A 12565-nucleotide genomic window follows, 5' to 3' on the forward strand; every position below is an offset into this window, starting at 1 on the left:
TATGTTAAAATGAGCAAGAATGAACAAATAGACCAATGGAACAAAATGAAGAGCCCTGAAATATCTCTCTCTGTGTATATATATATATATGTGGTTGTCTAATTTGTGATAAAGTTTCCTCGGCCATGTGGTTGGGAAATGGTGGTCTTTTCAATAAAAAGCACTGGATCAGTTGTGTATCTGTTCTGATAAAAAATTCATCTTGACCCTTACCTCACACTATACATAAATCAATTCCAGATGCATGAGTGATCTAATCGTAAAAGGGAAAGCAAGAAGGGCTTCAGGAGAAAATGTAGAATATCTTTCTAGCATTGGAGAAGCAACACGATTTTTTTTTTTTTTTTTTTGAGAAATTTTGAGAAAAAAGCCAAATTTTAAATGATGATATTAAATTGTTTAAAAAACCAGCCGGGCATGGTGGCTCATGGCTGTAATCCCAGCACTTTGGGAGGCCGAGGTGGGTGGATCACCTGAGGTCAGGAGTTCGAGACCAGCTTGGCTAACATGGTGAAACCCCGTCTCTACTAAAAATACCAAAAAAAAAGAAAAAAAAAATTAGCCAGGCACGGTGGCACGCACCTGTAGCATTCCCAGCTACTTGGGAAGCTGAGGCAGGAGAATTGCTTGAACCTAGAAGGCAGAGGTTGCAGTGAGTTGAGATCACACCATTACATTCCAGCCTGGGTGACAAGAGCAAAACTTCGTCTCCAAAAATAAAAACAAAAAATTGTTTTTAAAAAACCAAGTGTGTTGGATATCAGTTGTTGTTGTTGTGTTGTTATAAGTATTCTACTGTGCCCCAGGCTCTTTTTTGTGCTACAGAGGCTGGAAGCCTTAGCACTACAGTTTTTAGACCCTCTTGCCTCTAGAATTCCAGATGTGATCTATGTTCTTCCAGTGAGATAAACTCATGCAAGATTAGGAAGACAGAAGAAAGCAGAAAGCAACAGCTTTGTCCTTCACCAGTGCTGATGGTATGAGGTTTTGCAGCAGCTTCTGATAGTGCCTTTGTCATGAAGGTATTTAACAAAAGTTGAGGTCATAAATTATATGATATTACCACAAATGATTAAAACATAAGGTTTGGTACATGTTGGGCCACTTTCAAAATATGCAAATTTAATGTAAAGTACATCCACAAGATACAGTTTTGGAATAAATGAAGGCTCCAGAAATATGTTGAGAAATAACATGGATGTAATTCCTGGCGAGGCACCTTTAGTTTTTATGATTTCAAAGTTAGTAAAATCATATATATATATGTGTGTGTGTGTGTGTGTGTGTATATACACACAAATATAAATATGAAAAAAATTGAGTAGTTGGAATTACAGATGTGCCTCACCATGCCTGGCTAATTTTTGTACTTTTTTGTAGAGTCAGCTGTTACCCAGGCTGGTCTTAAACTCCTGGGCTCAAGCCATTCACCTACCTCATCCTCCCAAAGTTCTGGGATTACAGGCTTGAGCCACCGTGCCTGTCCATGACCTGTTAATAAGAACAACAGGCCGGGCACGGTGGCTCAAGCCTGTAATCCCAGCACTTTGGGAGGCCGAGACGGGCGGATCACGAGGTCAGAAGATCAAGACCATCCTGGCTAACACGGTGAAACCCCGTCTCTACTAAAAAAAAAAAAAAATACAAAAAACTAGCCGGGCGAGGTGGTGGGCGCCTGTAGTCCCAGCTACTTGGGAGGCTGAGGCAGGAGAATGGCGTGAACCCGGGAGGCGGAGCTTGCAGTGAGCTGAAATCGCGCCACTGCACTCCAGCCTGGGCGACAGAGCGAGACTCTGTCTCAAAAAAAAAAAAAAAAAAAAAAAAAGGTTAGAATGACAGGTTTTAGATGTACAATGGAAGAGTTTTTGGAAAGGACATTGCTCTGTGTCAAATGATGGAGCATTTGACACGTGGGTTTTGTTTTTTTTTCTACTAAGAGAAACTGCAGATGTCTGAGAGGCAACTGAAAATATTAATAGTACAGATTTAGATACTGAGAAAAGAAATGAAACTCTCTGAAAGAAACACTCTTATTCTGCATGATTATGATGAATTGAAGATTCAAACCGCTTTTTTCAAACTGAAAAATACGAGAAAAGAATCTGAAGAAAATCCTATTTCAGAAGGTCAGTGAGCATGATATCGGACTAAGCGCACCATCATTTGATACAGAGCAGGGCCCTTTCCAAAAATCCCTCCATTGTACCTCAGTGAAGTCAGGCGTTAATTCTCTGGTGCTATTGGGCAAGGAAAATGACCCACAGTTAGTTATGTTCACCAGCAGTCTCCTCACCAGAGAGGGTGTGAAGAATTTAGCCCCTAGTGTCAGAAGGCCTCAAAACTTAGTCAAAACAAGGCCAGGTGCAGTGGCTCAAGCCTGTAATCTCAGCACTTTGGGAGGTCAAGGCAGGCGGATCACTTGAGGCCAGGAGTTTGAGACCAGCCTGGCCAATGTGGTGAAACCCTGTCTCTACTAAAAATACAAAAAATTAGCTAGGCGTGGTGGTGGGCACCTGTAATCTCCGCTACTCAGGAGGCTGAGGCAGGAGAATCCTTTGAACTTGGGAGGCTGAGGTTGCAGTGAGACAGTATTGTGCCACCACACTCCAGGCAGGGTGACAAAGTGAGACTTTGTTTCAAAAAAAAAAAAAAGTCAAAACAGAAAGAGAATATGATGGAGATATTTTAATAATTCTTTTTATTGCTTTTTTTAATGGAGTGTTGATTTCCTTACATAAATTTAATTGTAAACAGGTACATAGGACTGTGATTTTGAATTTAAAAAATACTTTGGGACTTCAGCCTTCTTAGTAGTTTTGTTTGTTTGTTTGTTTGTTTTTGATATGGAGTCTTGCTCTGTCGCCCAGGCTGGAGTTCAGTGACATGATCTTGGCTCACTGCAACCTCCGTCTCCCAGGTTCAAGCGATTTTCCTGCCTCAGCCTCCGAGTAGCTGGGACTACAGGTGTGCGCCACCATGCCCGGCTAAATTTTTTTGTATTTTTAGTAGAGACGAGGTTTCACCATGTTGGCCAGGCTGGTATCGAACTCCTGACGTCAGGTGATCCACCTGCCTCGGCCTCCCAAAGTGATGGGATTACAGGCGTGAGGCACCGTGCCTGCCGCTTTAGGGTTATATAGTAGCTCAGATTTTTCATTTATCTCCTATTTCATGCATATCCTATTCTTTGCAAAATGAAACAAGATTGCCTAGGCATTTTCAAATATCTTCTAAAGTTTTATATTCTTAAGGAAAGAACAAAGTATTTCATGTATTAACTAATATATCAAAGAATTTGGGATACAGAAGATGCCTCAGGGTGGTCCCTGGTGGGCTTATCCCATTTCTTTCCTGAAGGAACGCAGGGCAGGACAAATTCAATCTTATCTGAGACCTCTCCAGTTAGTCTTTTTCTTTTGGAACGGAGTTCTGCTCTTGTTGCCCAAGCTTGGGTGCAATGGCGGGTCTCAGCTTAATGCAACCTCCGCTACCCGGGTTCAAGCGATTCTCCTGCCTCAGCCTCCCTAGTAGCTGAGATTACAGGCGCGCGCGACCACGCTCGGCTAATTTTTTGTATTTCTAGTAGAACGATACATTCACAATTGCAGGAGATACGACACACACACACACACACACACACACACACACACACACAGAGAGAGAGAGAGAGAGAGAGAAAGGGAGAGCGCAGTGAGCACGAGCGACCTTTCTAGATCTAGGTCCTGCTCCAGGTTCTGGTGGGCTTTGAGAGTGTGCCCACACCTTGCTTGAGTGTATGCAGTGAGTAACTGCTAGGTGTTTAGTACACGTATTAGGCACCTGCTGGTGCCAAAACTTCTTTCTAAATCCTCCGCAGCTGAGCCTGGTGCCTCACGCCTGTAGTCCCAGCACTTTGGGAGGCTCAGGCGGGAGGATCTTTTAAGCCCAGGAGTTCGACTTGGGTTGGGTAACATCGCGAGCTCTGGTCTCTATAAAAATTTAAAAAATTAGTTTGGCGTGGTGGCGCGCGCCTGCAGTCCCAGCTACTCTGGAGGCTCAGGTGGGAGGGCAGCTTGAGCCCGGGAGGTCGAGGCTGCAGTGAGCTGTAAATAATCACGCCACTGCACTCCAGTCTGGGCGACAGAGCGAGACCCTGCCTTAAGAAAAAAATAAATAAAAAAGTATTCCTCAGCGACAAAAACAAACGCAAGCCCGAGCTCGCCTCAGCCCCAGGCAGCCTGGAAAGCCCTCACGCCCCGAGCGTCCAAAGCTCCAGCGCCCGCGCATGCGCACTCCGCGCAGCCTGTTGGGGCTGGAACCAGTCCCTCCCATCGGCGGACTACATTTCCCACAGGCCTCCGCGCGCAGTTCTTTCCGGCTTCCCTGCTGGTGTCGGCTCCGAGAGGTGAGTTGGTCGCGTGCACCCAGGCAATGGGCGCGGGGGCGGCGCGGGGGCGGCGCGGACCTCTGTGTGAGCCAGGAGGCCGTAGCTGTGGAGTTTGTGGCGCTGACTGGGCGCCGGGTGCCCTGTTGCGTCCTCTGCCTTACCGCTTCAGAGCCGCGCAGGTCCAGCGGCCCGGAATGGCTCCGAGTTAGATGCGGGAACCCCGGAGTGAATGAAGGCCCCCAAACAAAAAGACGCAGTCTGAAGAAGGACTGCAGATTGCACAGCTTTACCCGAGCTCCCTCCCATGGAAACTGCGGGGAACTTGGAGACAGATTCCAGCCCCTTCTTCGTGTACCTGGCCTTTCTCTCTGAAACGGGAAAGGGTCAGCTTTATTCCAGGCTCCCTGTTATTTCCATCGGGTTTTGCGCGCAGTAGACGGAGGGAGCAAGTGCGCTAGCGGGGGTGTGTCCTGATCAGCCAAGGCAGGCTGCAGTAAAGGCCTGGGGTCTCAAGATTCCCGTCTCCTTTCCCAATCCTGCTGTTCTTTAGGAAGGCAGCCGGGAGAGGAGGAAATGATTGCTGTTGCATATACACAAGTCAGCATCCAGATGAGTGTTTCCTTTTTGTTCCATGAAGTGTAATTTTTATTTTTCTGGGCGTGGGGACATTTGCTTTCCTCTTCTGTGAAGGGGTGAAAATCAGCTCGGACTGAACAATGAAGCAGCTCTGTCATTAATCAGGCTAGGAAGGAAGAGACAGATAAATCCAGTTGCAAATTTAATAGAAAACATGATTTCTTCCCAGATGGTGCAGTAGTTGTAAAATGGCATAATGACTCCCTCTTTGAGAGATTACAGTTTTCTTACCAGTGATGTTCTAGACTTGCTTTGCTGTTTTCATTCTATTACTGGGGATACCCTCTTGATTACACTCATGATTGCATTCAATATCTCATTAATTCCTGCCTCTCATAATCTCACCTCGGAAACAACAGCCACTCCAGATCGCAGCTGTCATTAGATCCTCCTTAGAATCCTTCAGCTGGAACTCAACCGTTTACAAAAAGAGCTTTTCTCCTCTCTCTCGTCCATCCTATTCCAACCCTTCCTGTGGAATTTTCTCCCTATCTACCAGTCAATAGATATGATTTTGTCGGGCTATGCGGGCTTGTTCCCGTTAATCTTCAGCTGGTTAGGCTTTAACTCCTGAAATGTCCTGTCCACTGACCTGGTGCTTTGGCCTTCTTTCCCAGTGAATGATGGGGTGATCAGGGTAGATTCCAACTTCCTACCCCTTTCCAATAGGTTTTTGTTTTGTTTTGTTTTGTTTTTGAGATGGACTCTGGGTCTGTTTTTTGACCCAGGTGTGTTACTAGGTGTGTTACTCAGGCTGGAGTGCAGTGACAGGATGGGCTCACTGCAACCTCCGCCTCCTAGGTTCAAGGGATTCTCCTGCCTCAGCCTCTCCAGTAGCTAGGATTACAGGGATGAGTCACCGTGCCTGGCTTCCAGTAGGTATTGACATGAGCATTTGGCAGTAATTTAGTTTCTCTTATGAGCTGCCTCTTTCTAATCATTTGGATGGTCTGGAAGTAAACCTCCTGAAGAGAAGCTAACTGCAGAACTTTATTTTATTTTATTATTTATTTATTTATTTATTTATTTATTGGAGACAGAGTCTTGCTCTGTCGCCCAGGCTGGAGTGCAGTGGCGCGATCTCGGCTCATGGCAAGCTCCGCCTCCCGGGTTCACGCCATTCTCCTGCTTCAGCCTCCTGAGTAGCTGGGACTACAGGCGCCCGCCACCGCGCCCGGCTAATTTTTTGTATTTTTAGTAGAGATGGGGTTTCACCGTGGTCTCGATCTCCTGACCTTGTGATCCGCCCGCCTCGGCCTCCCAAAGTACTGGGATTACAGGCGTGAGCCACCGCGCCCGACCAGAACTTTATTTTATTACTTACTTTTTTTTTTTTTTTTTTTTTTTTTTTTGCGGGGTGGGGGTACAGAGTCTCACTCTGTCCCTCAGGCTGGAGTGCAGTGAAGTGATCTTGCTCCCTGCAGCTTGGACCTCCCTGGCTCAAGTGATCCTCCCACCTCAGCCTCCTGAGTGGCTGAGACCACAGGTACGTGGCCCCACGCCCAATTTTTAAAATTTTTTGTAGAAATGAGGTCTCCCTATGTTGCACAGGCTGATCTCAAACTCCTGGACTCAAGGAATTCTTCCACCTCAGCCTCCCAAAGTGTTGAGATTACAGGCATGAGCCACCGCGCAGAACTTTCATTCGATGGTGATTAGTTGAGGAGTTTACAGTTTAGATGGAATGACACACTAGGTCTCTTTGATCCCCACCGCCCTGAGTTCAAAAGCAGGGAAAGGTAAGGAGGTGGTTTGGCGACAGGATCTTTTCTGCTTTTGAGGCTTTTAAGGAGTGATAATATGATAGGGTTTTTAGTGGAGAGGTCTGTGTTAACAAGGGAAGGGGTTATTAGAAGGGAAGGGAAGACAGTAGTAATTTGGAAAGTGGTTTGAAGTTTTTGACAGGGTGAGTTTGTTTCACGCCACGTATTTATCAGGTCTCATGAGATGCAGTTTAGTATAGTGACAGTCATATGGGTTATGGAGCTAAAGTAGCGGAGTTCTAGTCCTCAACCTGCCACTTAGAGCTGCCTGAGCTTGGGACAATTTATTTCATCTCTTTGTGCCATAGTTTCATCATCTGCAAAATGAGGATAATGATAGACCCTACTATATAGGATGGCTCTGAGTAGAGGAATTAATATATGCAAAACCCTTAGCTAATGCTTGGCACATAATAAATTCTCAGTAGATTTGTTACCTTTAGGTTATAATTTAATATTTTCCCTCATCACCCATATCCAAAAATTAGTATCCTACCACATTTGTCTTATCTGTGTACCCTCTTTTTGTAAACTGTTGATCATCAAGAAGGATTACCTGTCAACAGCAGGGCTGTGAAGAATGTTTTTTGTTTGTTTGTTTTTTGAGACAGAGTTTTGCTCTGTCATCCAGGTTGTAGTGCAGTGACACGATCTTGGCTCACTGCAACCACCACCCCCCAGGTTCAAGCCATTCTCCTGCCTCAGCCTCCCAAGTAGCTGGAATTACAGGTATACATCACCGTGCCTGGCTAATTTTTGTATTTTTAGTAGAGACAGGGTTTCACCATGTTGGCCAGGCTGGTCTTGAACTCCTGACCTAAGTGATCCGCCTGTGTTGGCCTCCCAAAGTGCTGGGAAGAATTCTAAAAATAATTGTGGGAAGACGCATATGTAGTATTCTTCATCTTTAGTAATATAGCTGACTTATGAAATGCTTATTTACTATTCTAAGTGCCTTATATGTAGTATCTTATTTATTTCTCATAACAATTCTTTCAGGTAGAAACTGTAGTTCTCACCATTTCATATGGGGGAATTGGAAAATAACCTAATATCATGCAGTTAAAAAAAAAAAGCATATATTGGTAATTACAACAGTATACTAAATATGGTCATTATGCATACTTAAAAAAAAAAAAATCTGGCTGGGCACGGTGGCTCATGCCTGTAATCCCAGCACTTTGGGAGGCCAAGGCAGGTGCATTACCCGAGGTCAGGAGTTTGAGACCAGCCTGGCCAAAATGGTGAAACCCCATCTCTACTGAAAATACAAAAATGAGCTGGGCGTGGTGGCACACACCTGTGATCCCAACTACTCGGGAGGCTGATAATCGCTTGAACCCAGGAGGTGGAAGTTACAGTGAGCTGAAATCGTGCCACTGCACTCCAGCCTGGGTGACAAAGCGAGACCTTGTCTCAAAAAAAAAAAAAAATTCCTTCCTGCTTTATTCAGCAATCTCATGATGAAGGGAAGAGATATCAATCTGATAGATATCGATCTGATGATGGCATGCACTGTCAAGTTTAGTCCAGATTATACTGAAGCTATAGGGTCTTTATGGAGGTAACTGGATTCATACAGATGTATGCCTTACAGTTTTTATTTTAATGATGTTATATGCAAAGTGAGACCAGTTGATCAAGGACACCCAACATCTGCTGGAGGGCTTCATAGGCATCTTAGCCAAAAGGACTGGTTCAGACGCAAAATAAACCTGTTTGTCCAGAAGATGTAAAAGGAAGCAGCATGGGGCTGCCTTCAGTGCTTAGAAGACGTCAGTTGGGGACTTTTTGCCATTCTTTTCTAGGCCGTACTCCAACACATGGGCAAATTAAATCATAGCGTTGGTTCATGAATGGGAAGCTGAAGTGAAAAAAAAAAGCCACTCAGGAAAAACAGCATCTGTTTTTACAGTATCCTTAGCTTTTTTTCTCAGTTAAAGGGAAGACTGAAAGAAAAACTTGAGCTGGGAAAGTCTTATTTGGAGTATTTGGGTATTTCAGGCTCACACTCTATTTAATGTGGTGATGCGTGTTGCTGGCTGTGACTGTAAACATTTTAACTGGTCCTACTAGGGAAACATGATTTTTTTTTTCTGTCAAAATAGTTTCACACTACACATGCTGGTATTTTCTTTTTTTAACACACTGGCTTCACATATTCAAAATTAAGGCAACATCATTTTTAATAGTTGCATCATTTTCAATGGTATGGATAAACAATAGGTTATTGAATCATTCCGAAATTAGGTTCCTTTCAGCTTTAATCCATTATAAACCATGCTGTCAGCATAGCTCTGCATAAATTTTTTTTTTTTTTTTTTGAGACAGAGTCTCCCTCTGTCACCCAGGCTAGAGTGCAATGGCACGATCTCAGCTCACTGCAACCTCCGTCTCCCACGTTCAAGTGATTCTTCTGCCCTAACCTCCCGAGTAGTTGGGATTACAGGCATCTGCCATCATGCCTGGCTAATTTTTGTATTTTTGTAGAGATGGGGTTTCACCGTGTTGGCCAGGCTGGTCTTGAACTCCTGACCTCAGGTGATCCGCCCACCTCAGCCTCCCAAAGTGCTTGAATTACAGGCGTGAGCCAGTGCCCCTGGCCATAGCTCTGCATAATCTTTATGTACAGATACAAACAGTCCCTTTAGTGTCGGAAGTGGAGCTTCTGATTCAGAGTTTACAGGGTTGAAATGCTGCTTCACATAGCTCTAAATGTGGACTGACCTACTGTCGGCGTCCCCACGACCTTGCTGATATAGAGCATCATCCGTCTTTGAGGTCTCCCAATGCAGTCCTTGTAAAAAGGTACATTTTGTTTGCTTTAACACTCATTTCTTTTCTTTTCTTTTCTTTTCCTTTCCTTTCTCTTCCTTTCTCCCTTTCTCTCTTTCTTTCTTTCTTTCACAGGATCTTACTCTGTTGCCCAGGCTTGAGTGCAGTGGCATGATCTCAGCTCACTGCAACCTCTGCTTCCCAGGCTCAAGCCATCCTCCTGCCTCAACCCCCTGAGTAACTAAGACTACAGGTGTATACACTACCATGCCTGGCTAATTTTTTAATTTTTTTTTGTAGAGACGAAGTCTCGCTATGTTGCCCAGATTTTGGTAACTACCATTCTACTCTCTACTTCTATGAGATCAAGTTTGTTTGTTTGTTTGTTTGTTTATTTTGAGACAGAGTTTTGCTCTTGTTGCCCAGGCTGGAGTGCAATGGTGTTATCTCAGCTCACCACAACCTCCTCCACCTCCCGGGTTTAAGTGATTCTCCTGCCTTAGCCTCCCGAGTAACTGGGATTACAGGTGTGCACCACCATGCTCAGCTAATTTTGTATTTTTGGTAGAGACGGGGTTTCTCCGTGTTGGTAAGGTTGTTCTTGAACTGCCAACCTCAGGTGATCCGCCTGCCTCAGCCTCCCAAAGTGCTGGGATTACAGGCGTGAGCCACTACCCCTGGCCGAGATCAACTTTTTAAGATTCCATTTATGAGTGAGATCATGTGGTGTTTATCTTTCTGTTTCTGGCTTATTTCTCTTAACATAACGTCCTTCCAGGTTCATCCATGTTGTCACAAATGACAGGTTTTGTTTCTTTATCATAGCTAAATAGTATTACATTTTATATACATAGCAGATTTTCTTTGTCCATTCATCCATTGATGGACACTTAGGTTGATTCCATGTGTTGGCCATTGTGAATAATGCTATAATAAATGTGAGAGTGCGGAGATCTCTTTGACATTCTGATTTCATTTCCTTTGGATATATACAGTAGCGTGATTGCTAGATCATATGGTAGTTCTATTTATAATTTTTTGAGGTCTTTCCATACTGTTTGTCATAATGACTGGCTTCCCAAAGTGTTGGGGTTACAGGCAGGAGCCACCATGCCCAGCCTGTTCAGATTTTTTATTTCTTCATAATTCAATCTTGGTAGGTTGTGTGTGTCAGGGAATTAATCATTTATTCTAGGTTATCCAATTCCCTGGTGTATATTTGTTCATAATAGTCTCTTGTATTTCTGTTGTATCAGTTGTAATGTCTCCTTTTTCATTTCTGGTTTTATTTGAATATTTTCAATATTTTCTGTTTTCTCTTGGTTAGTATAGCTTAGTTAGGTTTGTCAATTTTGTGAGGTTTTTTTCTTTTTGTAAAAAAAAAACAAACTCTTAATTTTATTGATTCTTTCTAATGGCTTTCTAGTCTGTGTCATTTATTTCTGCCCTAATCTTTGTTATTTTCTTCCTTCTAACTTGGGGCTATACCTGGATATTTACCTTTCCTCAGGTTTGGAAAGTTTTTTTGCTACTCTTTTTTTCTCTTTCCTCTTTCTTTTTTTTCCTTCCTTCCTTCCTTCCTTCCTTCCTTCCTTCCTTCCTTCCTTCCTTCCTCCCTCCCTCCCTCCCTTCCTTCCTTCCTTCCTTCCTCTCTCCCTCCCTCCCTCCCTCCCTCCCTCCCTCCTTCCTTCTTATCTCACTTCCTTTCCTTTCATCTCACTCTGTTGCCCAGGCTGGAGTGTAGTGGCATGATCATAGCTCACTGCAACCTTGAACTTCTGGGCCCAAGTGATCCTCCTGCCTCAGCCTCCTGAGTAGCTGGGACTACAGGCACCCACCACCACACCACCTATTTTTTTTTGTATTTTTTAGTAGAGACGGGGTTTCACCATGTTAGCCAGGATGGTCTCGATCTCCTGACCTCGTGATGCACCCTCCTTGGCCTCCCAAAGTGCTGGGATTACAAGCATGAGCCACCGCGCCTGGCCTATTTGAATTCTTTATCAGGCAGTTCAGATATCTCCATTTTTTTAGAGTCAATCAGTGGCACTTTATGTTGTCCTATTGGTGATATCATGTTTCCCTGATTGTTGTTGATCCTTGTGACCGTGCGTTGATGTCTGCACACTTGAAAGGACTGTGTATTTATTCCAGTCTTTGCAGAATGAGTTTCATCTGGGAAAGCCCATCAGTAGTCAGCCCATCCAGTGATTCTGGGCAGCCTGTCTGGTTTGGTTCTTAAGGCTGGGGCTGCTATGGTGGGTATAGTGCTGGGATGCTCCAAAAGGCTGGAACCACATTCTCTGATGTCGCACATAGCATGCCCCAAGGCCAGGACCAATCTGGCCAGTGCAGTGCTAGGGCACGCTCAAAGCCTGAGACCACTGTGAATGGTGCCATACTGTTATGTGCCTGATTGCAGAGGCCGCTGAGGCCTGCCTGTTGCTGAGGGCTGTTGGAGCCCAGGGCCTCTGATGTCAGCCTGATGGTGGTGGCAGCCTGGAGGTGGAGTTCATCATGAAAGCCTGAAGCCTGGGCAGCATGATCTTTCCTGATGCCAGAGCAGGTCTAGAGGGTCAATCTGTGGCTACTGGCCTGGAGTCTGGGGTTGGAAGTCTCCCTGTTGCTGGGCGGGCCTGGTGTTAGGGAACAGGCAAAAGTTCAGTGCTCACTTCCCTGACTTCCCCAAATGGGCAATACCTTTGTCTACACTGTGCTGCCTTGAGTTGGGGAAGGGTGACATGGGAAATGTCGAATCGTCCTTCCTGCATTCTTCAGTGCTGCTTTTCTTTTTCTGTTTTTTTTTTTTTTTTTTTTTTTTGAGACGGAGTCTCACTCTGTGGCCCAGGCTGAAATGCAGTGGCGTGATCTCCACTCACTGCAAGCTCCGCCTCCCGGGTTCATGCCATTCTCCTGCCTCAGCCTCCCAAGTAGCTGGGACTATAGGCGCCCACCACTGCACCCGGCTAATTTTTAGTAGAGTGGGGTTTCACCATGTTAGCCAGGGTGGTCTCGATCTCCCGAC

The 12565-nt window shown here is 44.8% G+C and overlaps 1 protein-coding gene across 3 annotated transcripts in view; it reads left to right on the forward strand.

The window, feature by feature from the left end:
- The first annotated feature begins 4315 nt into the window (after positions 1–4315).
- ZFP14 (ZFP14 zinc finger protein) overlaps positions 4316–12565 on the forward strand; it is a 43198-nt gene continuing 34948 nt past the window's right edge. For all 3 annotated transcript variants that reach the window (XM_007996499.3, XM_007996501.3, XM_007996502.3), the window contains exon 1: positions 4316–4384. The gene's annotated coding sequence lies outside the window, so the exon portion shown is untranslated. The remainder of the gene's footprint in view (positions 4385–12565) is intronic.

This window comes from Chlorocebus sabaeus, chromosome 6, assembly GCF_047675955.1.
Source record: "Chlorocebus sabaeus isolate Y175 chromosome 6, mChlSab1.0.hap1, whole genome shotgun sequence".
Taxonomy (NCBI): domain Eukaryota; kingdom Metazoa; phylum Chordata; class Mammalia; order Primates; family Cercopithecidae; genus Chlorocebus; species Chlorocebus sabaeus.